General features: G+C 42.3%; 1 pseudogene across 1 annotated transcript; it reads right to left on the bottom strand.

The window, feature by feature from the left end:
• Positions 1-9538: 9538 nt before the first annotated feature.
• On the bottom strand, positions 9539-12964 carry LOC145785557 (NXPE family member 3-like; annotated as a pseudogene). The gene is made up of 2 exons (XR_014291191.1): positions 12073-12964; positions 9539-11715 (listed from the first exon to the last, which is right to left on the bottom strand). The product of XR_014291191.1 is annotated as an NXPE family member 3-like (transcript).
• Between the last annotated feature and the right edge of the window lie 247 nt (positions 12965-13211).

Below are 13211 nucleotides of genomic sequence, written 5' to 3'. Positions count from 1 at the left end.
TATTTGTAAACCAAAAATTTTTGTTGGGTTTTGACCTTTGACCCTGGTTCACCCAAGGAGAAATTCTGAATTTTTCTGAAAAATTAGTAAATTTCGAAGTGGTTTAGAAGTATCTCAAGAGAGGATTTCTCAAAATTTGACCACGTGATTTTGACGTCACTTCCTCTGTTAACTTCCACGTGGAACATCTTCACCCTACTCCAAGTCTGAGAGTCACTAATAGTGCATGCTTTTAGTCCCATTTTAGTTGATTTTACAGCCTTTTCGCAGTCAGTGAATCTATAACGTCGTAGACCAACAAAAAAATTTGGCATAAAAGATGAGAGTCATTTTAGAGTATTTCAGGGCCCCTGATTCCTAAAATGCACTTAGTTTTTTCGAATTGCCTCTAGTTTTCGAGATATTCGACAATGAAAATATTTTTGAAATCGTTTCTCAAAAGCATTTAATTAGCAAATTACTTATTTTCAGCCCTGTTTACCATTATGATGTCATAATTGCACTTGTCTAGTTCAATTGGTTCATATTGCACGAAAGTTCAAAACGCAAGCAAAGGTTGAAATGAACTGTGTTTAACTTAAGGGAGACATAAATACTCAATGAAAACAGTTGTGAATCAGTAGGCCTACATCACAAGAAAAATATCCCGAAAGTCATGTGTTTATGAATGCAGCTTTATATTGAAAAAGTAGGCCTACTGAAATGGATACTTGTACAAATGAAGTTTTATTCCAAGCCTTTGCTAAGGCCAAGTCTTTGCTGCAAGAAGTTTTTTTCTGGTCTATAGGCTAAATAAATGGCATATAGGCTAATAAAATATGCCTTTGACAAGTAGGATGCTGTACAAACAACCCAGATATATTTTTCTGCATGAATCAACGCAGAGGACCAACACATTTTGCGATAGATACAGCGCTATATAAAAAGAAGCATTATCATTATTACTTTGACATGAAGCTGGGTGATCAAGATAAGTCCTGGGTTCCTCCTAAAGTATGCAAACATTGCACTCAAACCCGTTTCTGGGCTCAAGGCTAAGAAGTTCAGAGTGCCATGGCATAAAGAGAGCCGTGGAATCACCATGAAAATTGATACTTCTGCACGGTGAGGATGTTCGAAGGAAGTTGGAACATCATGTTTACATGGAGTGTGCAAGGCAGTCATTGCATGGACATTGCTATTTCTGTTTTTTGTTTGCCCTCTCTATAGTTTCAAGTGGTGATTTGCTTGAAACAATAGGAAAACGGGCATGACTGAGAGTAACCTCAATACTTTTAGTAATGTTTTGGAGCAAGGTCAAGTTTTTTTCTCAAAACCATTTCTACCACCTACTGTAGTAGTTAAAGATTTAGTTATCAAAAGTGGTAGCTGCAATCTTGGCTCCTCATCTCGATCAACATGGCATTCTTGACTCCAAGGCCAAGATTACGTTCTTCCGCAGCAAGGATAAATGCAGCTACTTTACTGAAGAACATAACTTTGTATTCTGTAATTATATAAATGGCCTTCGTACCTTGATGGGTGTTGCTCAGTAGGCCAATCATAATAAAGAGTTGCGTTTGTTCATCGATAGCTTTGTTTTGTTTATTTGTCTAGTTTGTTAAGCAAAACAATGTATGCATTTTGTTTGTACTTAGTAGCTTACTTAGTAAGTCTGAGACTGTTGAAATCAACAAATATATTAATGCAACACGCAAGTTATATATTCTACATCTTGTATCCTCAGGCTTACTTCGCATCATATTTTGATTGTTACTAGGCCAGTAAACGTTAAATAGCTGTTTGTTTGGGTTGTAATCAACGTGATTGGTTCCAAATAGCGTTTATACAACTCAGAAATGTGCCTGGGATTACTTCCAGTTTTGTCTATATGTAGTAAACGACACGACGTTAAATCTATAGGGGCTCAAAATTGCGAAAAAAATGTTTTTGATGTAACTCAAAAACTAAAGCCAATTCGAGAAAACTTAGTGCATTTTTAGAATCAGGGGCCTCGAAATACCTTAAAATGACTCTCACATGTCTTTATATAAAAAAAAAGTTTTGTTGGCCTGTGAAAATCGATAAACATCGTCAAATGATTCAAGAAACTGAAAGCAGTAGATATTTACTACGTGAAGAGTGCACAAAGAAAATCATGTCTGAAATGTGGTAGAATTCGACATTTTGAGAGTAATACATGTGTCAGTGTTCATGGAATTGCTAATTAAACTACTTTGCTTGCTACAAGTTTGTGTTACTGCCTCTTATTGTGTCCATTAAGATGCTAGAGTGCATTAGAAGATAGCGAGTGAGCAGTTTCAGGGATAAGCGAAAATTCGATATTTTGAAAAAATTCAAACCAGGTGAACCAGGGTCAAACGTTAATATTTTTTTGTAAAATTTGGTACTGTAGGAGATACATTTACCAAAAGGAACAATATTCCAAACTGACGAAAAATTTAAAAGAAAAAAATTTTTTTTTTGAGATTTTGCGCCAGCCTAATCAGCACGTTCTTTTTCTGCTCTAATACGATTGAAAACATGCTTGAGAAGCTCAATGTCACAAAAAAGACTTACTCATCTTGCGTTGATGCATGTCCACCAAAACACTGTCGATGTCAAAGAACTCATGACACAGTTCATAGAGAAAACACCTGAGCGAAAAGCAATCTTCGGAAGCGTGTGAGAACTCATTTCCCCAAACTGTCGTTTTATATCACTTTCTAATTTGTTCGTTTTCATTTTAATTTCTTGAACAGCTGCTTTGTTGTTACCGTTCTTCATTTATTACAACTTACAAAGTGTGTGATTTGGCGTCGTTGTTTTTTTATTTACACAGGAGGGGGACCGAATGCTTACTACCTGATATCAACCTACTCCCAAGGAAGGGGGTCTGGGGGGCGAAGCCCTGGGCTATACTGTAATAAACAAGTGTAGCAAGTCAAATTTATGGCAATTTAAGCTGCACAAATAACCTGTTTGGATAAGGCCCTTGTGTTTTACTTTCAAAGCCCGAGTGGAAAGGTTGCAGAAGCAAAATAAAATGGTCCCTTGTCGTTTACCAATATATTCCACAGCCGAAATGTAAGCGACTACGCGTAGCCTACCATAAGATGGGACTACTTTGAACATGTAGCGGACGTGGCAGTCAACACGCGCGCTCATATACAGCCGTCAATGAGGACGGCGACATTCCTGGGCATAACTGGCGAGGAATGACCGGGACACGAAGTCTACTTCTCTACTGCCTTGTTTGTCGATTGAACTTAACAGAGTAATGCTTGATCACAAGTAGAGTTCTGCAAGGCTGCGTTATTTATTAACTCAGCTTCTAACTTCCGAAAAACAGAATCCAAACACACCAAAAATGAAAACACCGAACGACTAATAAATCCACTACCAAAACTTAGTTCAGCATACTGGCCTACTACATTGTTAACTTCCTTACAAAGAAAAGAACTTTAACTTCGGAATGGAAGAACTTCGTTTTCACTTTCATTTACAATTGCATCTTGTATTCAAATAGAATTTTACATATTATCTTTTACAAATTGCATCTTACAGGTTACATTTCACCAGCCACATCCTACAAGCTACTTTCTACAAGCCACATCCTTGATTACAACCTGGGATCATAGTTTCAGTTTCTTAAAAAGAACTCTAGTTTTGATTGGAAAGGCGCAGCCACAAGCATCGAAAGTTCTACACGCGACCATATAACGCAACACAACAGTAGATCTACGTGTCGATGAAGTACAGTAGAAATGCGATTCAGGCATAATGTAAAAATTGATTACAAGACTGCATTCCGAAAGCACGCGGTATTTGTTAATTGGAGAGAAAGGTTCTAGAATCTGACTTGAGGTCAGTGAAGTGACGCGCGTTACGTCAGAGAAAATAGCTCTCGAGTGCCACAGACACCACCGCAAGAAGGCAAACGGGGCAAACCGTTTGGCTTCTGATGAAGGTGCCTGAAGCAAAAAATGTGAGGCGGAAGAAACGTGCAAGTACAAGACGCAGTATGTATATATATAACAAGGTAATGTCTAAATTAAATCGACAACACGGTATACATTAAAAATAAGAATGGGGTCGGCTCTCCTCCGCACGGCGCGAGCGCTAACAGTCCCTCTGTCCTTGAGGCGCGGCTGGTCGGCTCTGACGGTCGGTCGAAGCAAAGGTCTCGTGCAGCTGACATCCGGCCACGATGATTTCTAAATAACACAAAAAATGTGGAAGGTTACAATTATTGACAATGAGAAACACAATCTAAACGCTACGCAATGACAATCTAACCGCTACGGTTATTACAAGTAAACACTGCGGCAGCAGTTAATGTCTAAGTGCAGTGCACGAGGCTTAAGTTGTGAAAATTGACGAAGCATGTCAGAGGGCACAGAGCGTCCTCTCTCTGCGACACGGGGAAGCAAATCGCACAGCGGCCGGACGAAGCAACTGCCCGAACTGCCACACACCGTGGCGCGAAAGCAAAGCGTCACGACAGCAGGATGGGAATCTATCTAAATGGGGAAGGTAAAAAAGCGGACAACCGTTTTAATTAAACCAGACGAGGACAGTAGCGCCGGCAGACAAGCCAGGGGGAGCGACGAGGCAAGAAGTGCCCAGCCTCAGGACAACCTGCAAGTACAGATACTGACTCAGCATAATAGCTATACGAAGCGACTACATGAGGAACTAGTCCAACAGTGCAGGAAGCGGCGAACAAGTGGCTGCGAACAACATGTCGGTTATATGCATGACATGTCGTTGAAGACTGTGGCTTCACAGCGACGCTTAATTAGACGGACAGTGAAACCTAGAAGATACACATTAAGTGCAACCCGCTGAGACGACACGCCAGCGAAGACAATCAGCGTATAAGCCCCACCTTAAGCAAGTTCCTAACTGTGGCTACAAAGATGAACAAGGCGCGACGTGAACAAACTGACCTCCGGATGACCAGTGGTCAGACAAGGATTATAACAAGGTACTATGTAAAGGAAGTGTTCTGCGTCGCACGCCTATATGAGGGAAGCGCAGCTCCTAAAGACAACTACAGAGCAGGGAACTGCTACACGAGGGAGTGATTAACTGAGGAAATGTATGCAGTTTCAAGTCTTACCCAGGACTAAGGAATGGTTGCAGTTTTTACGTCATGCCCAGGACGGAGAGCCACTGTAATTAATTTGATAACTGTATGCAAGAACGGTGACTAGCTAAAGAAAGATGGAATGAATGGATGCAGTTTCACGTCGTGCCCAGGACGGAGAGCTGGTTAAGATAGATCAAAGTGTTTCAAGTATGCGGGCGCGACGATGTTCCTACCGGCACGGGAGACGACGGAACTGCAATAAAGCTCGCCAACGTCCACAAGCGGGGCCCCGGAGCGTTGTGCATATCCGTGTTCTACGGTGGGACCAGGTCCGGTTTGAGGCGAGAGCGCCTTCGAGTTCTCTATTCCTACTATGGGGTGAAGCACCGCGGCTTTAAGTCTATCGATCGATACCGTGTCAGTCCTGCCATTGATGCTCAGGGTGAAGTACTTATCATTGCGGTTGAGGATGAGATACGGTCCTTGATATGATCGTTGTAGACTGGCCAACACTCTGTCCGTTCGGACCAACACGTGCGTGCATGAGAACAGGGCGTCGTCTAGAAAGGTGGTTCGCTTATTAAGATCCCTAGGGCTAGTATAGCGAAGTGTTTGCACGAAGTATGACAGGTTCTGAGCATACAGTGAGTGTTGAATGTCCTCCCCGTCACGAGCATCGAAGAATTTGCCGGGAAGTCTTAGTGAAGTGCCCATAGTCATTTGCGCGGCCGAACAGGATAGGTCTTTTTTCAGCGCAGAACGCAGTCCTAACATAACGAGACCCAGATTGCTACACCAGACAGCGGGGTTGTGCTGAGTTTTTAAAAAAATTTTTAGACTCCGGTTGAAACGTTCATTGATGCCGTTGGACCCAGGGTGATATGCCTTGGTGTGCACAATCTTACTTCCCAAGAATGTGGCCATCTCGTGCCATAGGACAGAGGTGAATTTCCTACCACAATCCGATGATATTACGCGGAGGGCTCCGAACCTGGAGACCCAATGCAGTATGAATGCGTCGGCACAGACCTTCGCGCTGAACTCTGGCAGGGGTATGGCTTCCGGCCAGCGAGTGAATCTATCGATGGCGGTTACGATGTAACAATATCCACCTGAATTCGGAAGGGGTCCTACCAGATCGACGTGCACATGTGAGAAAAGAGCATCAGGAGCGTTATAGTGCTGCAGTGGGGCAACGTTATGGCGTCCTATTTTAGTCTGCTGACAGGGCAAGCATTCCCTACACCATTGCAGTAAATCGGATCTCATTTTCGGCCAGACGAACCGTTCAGCTACAAGATTACGGGTTGCTCTAATTCCCGAATGGGCCAAGTTGTGTAACGTTTGAAACACGAGGGGTCTGTACAACTTGGGCACTAGAGGTCGGTACCTCCCGGTACTGATGTCGCAAATTAAGGAGACCCCGTGGTCGGGTAGAATTCAGCCACTGATTTGTCATTCTCCTGCTCAATGGCTAGTTTGAGTAAGTCAATACCCGGAAAGTTTTCGAAGATAGCGTTTATCTGGGGACGGCTTAAACAGTCAGCTACAACGTTATCTTCTCCCTTTATATACTGTAAATCAGACGTGAATTCCGAAATATAAGAGAAATGTCGAGACTGCCTATACCTGTAGCATGGGCTAGCGTACCCTTGAAGGCGGTGATGAGAGGTTTGTGATCCGTAAATATGGCGAACTTGCGACCTTCCAGGAAGTTGCAATTGATTGAGTTTCGCTTTTAGCAGCATGATCGTAGCTTACTTCACAAGGTAGATTTAAACGATCTGTCTTAGCCTGATGCTGCGAGTTTGCTGTGGCAATAGTAAGTTGCGCAAGCTTTCGGAACACAGTTCCCTAGTCATCCAGGAAGTACTTGAAGTGCCTTAAGGCGAGGTATATAGCTAACAACTCACGGTCGAACGTAGAGTAGCGGCGCTGAGTATTATCCAGACATTTGGAAAAGAAAGCAATGGGCTTCTGTTTGCCATCGATTTTCTGTTGGACCACGGCACCGACGGCAGCGGAAGATGCATCTACGACGAGACACGTCGCGGCGTCGGGGGCTGGATACGCTTGATACAGTGAAATGCTCTTTAAACCTTCCTTAGACCTATCAAAGGCTGAAGTTGTATCGTCAGTCCAGGGTATCAGTTTCTGACCGGATAGCTTAGAAGTTAAGATGCCGTGTGGCGGCTGCAAGAGCCGTGCACAGTCGGAAATGAATTTACGATAGAAGTTTACCATGCCAAGATACCTCCTGAGCTGCCGCTTGGAGTGGGCGTTGAAACTTCTGGATAGCTTCCACCTTTCCGGAAAGGGGTTGAATGCCTTCAAAGTTGACTTCGTGACCTAAGAATTTTACTTTCGGAACACCAAACACACATTTTCCCTTATTCAGAATGAGCCTGTAGTGAGTCAGGCGTCAAAAAACTGCCCTCAGGTGGATCACATGTTTTTCCTTATTTTTGGAGAAGATTAACACATCGTCGACATAGCAAAACACGAAGTCCAATCCACGCAAAACCTCGTTCATGAAGCGTTGAAACGTTTGGCTTGCATTACACAGACCCATGCTTAATTTACAGAATTCGAAGCTGGCAATGGGCGTAACGATGGCAGTTTTTGGAATGTCCCGTTCGGCGACACGAATTTGATGATAAGATTTGAACAAATCCAAACTAGAGAAGATAGCAGAACCATGCAACGCGTCGACAAAATCGTGCAAGAAGGGTAGCGGATAAGTGTCGCGCCGGGTCTGACGGTTGAGATTTCTATAGTCCCCCGTGATGCGGTAGCGACCTGTACCTGTGTCCCCTTTTGGGACCATGTGAACAAGAGAGGCCCAGGGAGAGTTAAAAGGGCGAATGAAACCGAGATCTAAGAGGTGCTGTATCTCCTCGCGCAGATGTATTAACTTTTCAGGCGATAACCTGCGCACGCGCGACGCTGTGGGAAGACCAGAAGTGAGAATGTGATGACACGTTTCGTGTTTAGACGGACGATGATAGTTTTCCAAAGCAAAAACCTTCGGGAACTCGACGTTAAAAGAATGCGTAGGCGCCCAGCTCGGCAGCGTTGGCATCTTCGCCTTTCAATCCGCTAGAGGGTGCTGCGTGTCGCACGCAATTAACATGGTTATCACGATTCGGCATGATCAGACGTCTATTAGGGATATCAATGGACAGGCCAAAATGTAACAAAAAGTCTATGCCTATTATGGGTACAGGTAGATCAGCGAGCTTTAAAGTCCATTCAAATTCGACGGGTAGACCGAGTGAGAGCCGCTTGCGCACGCTACCGAACACCTGAATGGGCGAGCCGTTCACGGCGGTGAGAACACTAGAGGTTTAGCACGATTAAAGGAACGGCAAGGAAGTATGCTTAGACTACTACCAGTGTCAATAAGAAAAGTTAGATTCGTATACGGGTCGTAGAGCCGAAGCATCGCGGCGGAGTTTAAGCTGATGGTCCCCACTTCATCTGCCTGCGAGGAAAGGCTGCGTGGACCCTGTACAGCGGCATCGTCGCCGTTTGAAATTTAACAATTTCATCCGCTCGGCGCGCCAACGTCTCCAAATTATCATCCGCATGCGCGGCTAAAATGCGCCTAACGTCGGTCGGCAACTTGCTCAGTGCGTGTGTAACTAAGTCATATCGTTCGTCAGTATCATCAATGGTCCTATTTCTAAAGAAGCTTTCGACTAAATCGATCCAAAGGGGTAAGTCCGTTTCAAACTACCTCGGCAATGACATGCCGCAGGGCCTAGAATGCCTGCAGACACCACAGTCCAGTGTCTGGAGGGAGTCGTCCGAGCGGGGGCGAAACACGTTGTCATCATTGCTGTCAAAACGCCCCGATCGCGAGCCACGAGTGAGGCGACGACCAAAGACGACAACGACGAGGGAGATTAAGAGGCTTATGGCCACTATGGTAACGTAAAAATAGTATTCAAACATCATGAATTAATGTCACTTAACTTGAATCCCACGGCGTCGTCGTTGAAGGAGCGTGCGATGAAAGGCAGGGCTTGTCGTAATCCGTGATATAATCCAGAATAATCCAGTGCAACCAATGATCAGTTTACAGTCAGTCAATTCACAGTTAAACCACGTTATTAATTCACAGTTAGCATATCACGTTGGGGTCACCATAAATGTGTAGCGGACGCGGCAGTCAACACGCGCGCTCATTATTATACATGATACAGCCGTCAATGAGGACGGCGACGTTCCTGGGCATAACTGGCGAGGAATGACCGGGACACGAAGTCTACTTCTCTACTGCCTTGTTTGTCGACTGAACTTAACAGAATAATGCTTGATCACAAGTAGAGTTCTTCAAGGCTGCGTTATTTATTAACTCAGCTTCTAACTTCCGAAGAACAGAATCCAAACACACCAAAAATGAAAACACCGAACGACTAATAACTCCACTACCAAAACTTAGTTCAGCATACTGGCCTACTACATTGTTAACTTCATTACAAATGAAAGAACTTTAACTTCGGAATGGAAGAACTTCGTTTTCACTTTTATTTACAATTGCATCTTGTATTCAAATAGAATTTTACATATTACCTTTTACAAATTGCATCTTACAGGTTACATTTCACCAGCTACATCCTACAAGCTACTTTCTACAAGCCACATCCTTGATTACAACCTGGGATCATAGTTTCAGTTTCTTAAAAAGAACTCTAGTTTTGATTGGAAAGGCGCAGCCACAAGCATCGAAAGTTCTACACGCGACCATATAACGCAACACAACAGTAGATCTACGTGTCGATGAAGTACAGTAAATCGGAAATGTCCCTCGCAAGACTTGCGTGGGTCCGGCTTAACCGCCTACGAACCGGCGTCGGTCGCTTTCGTTCAGACATGTGCAGATGGGGCCTGGCTTCCTCACCGGGATGCGAGTGTGGCGCCACAGACCAGACAGTAGATCATGTCGTCCATGATTGCCCAATCCATCAACCACCACATGGAACGCTTGGACTAAAGGCCCTGGATGACGAGACTGTCGAGTGGCTGATGACACCATGCCCAAACATATAGTCCGGAAGAACAGCTCATACGACGAAGGAGTAAAAATGCGATTCAGGCATAATGCAAAAATTGATTACAAGACTGCATTCCGAGAGCACGCGGTATTTGTTAATTGGAGAGGATGGTTCTAGAATCCGACTTGACGTCAGTGAAGTGACGCGCGTTATGTCAGAGAAAACAGCTCTCGAGCGCCACAAACACTTTTCACAGTTATTTTCGTGTATTTTTGAATTATTTATGCTAAATATCTCAAATTTAGTCATCATTGGGTGCAACCGGACAAAAAACTTGTCCACTTTCAAAAGCACTACAAACACATTGATGCCGCCAAGCAAAACCATAGGTAGGGCTAATTTGAACTCTGTTCAAACTTATGCACGCCAACATAGCGCTAAAAACACTAGATAGCGAAAAAGAAAACACTAAAACACTAGATGCAATCCAAAAACACTAGATCTAGAGGAAAAACACTAGTAGTGGCACCATTGAGCAGAAGCAATTAGCTAAGTTCGCTTTACAAATTCTTATGATTTCTAATGCGAAAAAAGATCACAAAATTAAAAAACTAGGTATAAACGATAGAAAGAGACAATACAAAGTGACTATAGTGAGTACGAAAAATGGATAAATATTTTAATCACAAATATAACTGAAGATTAATAATGCCTGTTGCATTAAAAGGGGTGGAGGAGGATGACAATCTGCTGTGAGCGGCCATAAAGATGTCATACCATGCAGATCAACAAAAACAACACTTTTTAGATCTTTGAAAGTCTCACGCAATAAAACATCGTATCTATAAATCAACCATTCAAAAGGTCGGCCAGATATGTTGGACACATTCATTCCTTTTATGATGATTTTAGTATCTGGAAACCTTTTCAAATGTTTAATTATGGCTGCTGTGATTCCCCTAAGACGATGAAGATAAAAATTTACATCAAATTGGAGCAAATGTAAGCCCAAGTTCAACAAAACAACAACATCTTTGCCTCCCATTTGAATTCCTCCAAATGAGTCACATATGTAAGGCGTGGAATCGGTTGTACCCGGATTGTTAACAGGAGGTCCGTGCCTTCGCATGAATATTGTGATGTTTCTTGCTGCATTTCGTCCCATTCGCAGTCGAAACCAATAAGTTGTCTGGTTAGAAATTTTTAAATCTAACTGGAAATGTTTTTGATCAAGATTAAAGAATTGTCTCATAGTTGAGTCGCCAAACATATACACGACTTTGTTGTGGAAGCAAGCAATGGAATCTTGAAGGGAAGCGTGGTTGTGATTATGCTCTAGCGACACCCATCGACCATGATTACTATAACCTGATGATCTGAGGATTCTATTGTCAAATGATTTTTCTGAGTCGATGTTGTTGGGGGTTTTCCAAAGGTGATCGTTTTACAACCATTCTTGATCGAATAACAGTTTTGTATTGATTGGACAATTCTGAAGTAATATCGAATGGCTTGTTAACGTGGTGATCCACGTTCTGCATGAATTCAATTGGAAAGCAAATTCCAGACGGCGGACACTCACAAAACCATGGTTTTCCATTTCTGGGATTGCTGTAATCGCAAAGGTCCTTGTCTTTGTATCTAAAAGAAAAGTTAACAGTGCAGTCACCGCTGCTTTCATAAAATGGCTTTTAAATTCAGTATACCCTATGCTCTAGTTTTGCAGTTGCTCTAGAAAAAACTGTATATTCTGCATAATGATTTAGAAAAAAAAGCAAAACTTATTGTTATCTCATTCTAGTATTTTACAAGTAGGCCTGGTTCTAATACATATTTACATAATTCTAAGTAATTCATAAATAGTAGGCTACACAATATTTAATATTCACAAATCACAAATGTTTATTCTAATTAGTAACATAAGCTTAAATAATAGACAAACTGCAATGCATCACGAAAATTATGGTCAGCAGTCTGTTGTAGGCTCTACAAACTTACTTGTCGTACAACGGAAGATCAACATTGCAATGTACACTTTCTTGAGATGACAGATCAGCCATAAAAGTAAAGCCTTGGTGGATTCGTCCAGCAGTCCATTCATGAAGCCGAGAAATTCCCTCGACAGAGAGAACAAGAGTTCTTTCGACCATAAAAGTACCTTCCATAGACAAAATTGCTTCTATTGTGTATGTTCCATCGCAATGGTCTACAACCGTACATGGAATTCCGTCTTTCAATGGAGTTTGTCTGACTTTTTTTTGAAATATCTTTAATTAAGTAATCTTGCTCGAAAGTAATCTCCACCAAAAGTTTTGTTACGATTTAAAAAGTCTTTCGCTTGCAAGCGAATTTTGAAAATGTCGCCAACATAATACGTTGTCCGATTGTCGAGCCAGATCAGCAATGCAGATGATGTGAAACATGCTGAATTCTTGCTTGGATTAAGCTTTGCATACTTTTCAAAATCTTCTGACAAAGCAGGAAAATATGATAACCAATGAGGTAAGCCATTGATAAATGCTTCAAAGAAGAACTTGTTTGTTTTTCTTACAGGTATACCGTAAGTGGGCTTGAAAATCATCCCAAAATATTGAGAATCTGGATTCAAAGCTTCTTTTTCAACTGTTTCTTCGTTTGTCAATCGAGGTAAAGGATATGGATATTCTTCATTGCCATGAAGATAAGACAGAAATGAAACCGCTTTGAAACGGTAGGCCACATAAATAAGTGCCACAACAATTGTCACTGTGATCTTCTTACGGTTCGACATCTATAGAAAACAAGAGGAAGAGGTTTTAGTTTTGTTTTCAAGTATTTTGCAAAGCATCTTGAAAACTCGTAACCCGTCTGTCACAATCAATATGCGTAGTCCAGCGGTATGGGCTACATTTTTGTTTGAGAATAGGTGAACTGTTTTATTGCAAAATTGTGTTGTGGTGTTTCGACGATTGTTGACCAATAATAAACTTTAGTTACGCAATTTGTTATTGTGAAATCTGCTTTTAGAAAGTGTGTGTAGAGTACGTAACATTCTGGACACTTCTTGGACTCGTTGACCAGAAGAACGAATTCTTGTGATATAATATTACCCTAGTCTCTGGAAGCTTCTGGTCCAAGTACACTTGTTATGAATAGCC

Source organism: Aplidium turbinatum, chromosome 16 (genome assembly GCF_918807975.1).
Source record: "Aplidium turbinatum chromosome 16, kaAplTurb1.1, whole genome shotgun sequence".
NCBI classification, from domain to species: Eukaryota; Metazoa; Chordata; class Ascidiacea; order Aplousobranchia; family Polyclinidae; genus Aplidium; species Aplidium turbinatum.
This window is presented reverse-complemented; position numbering and strand designations above follow the sequence as displayed.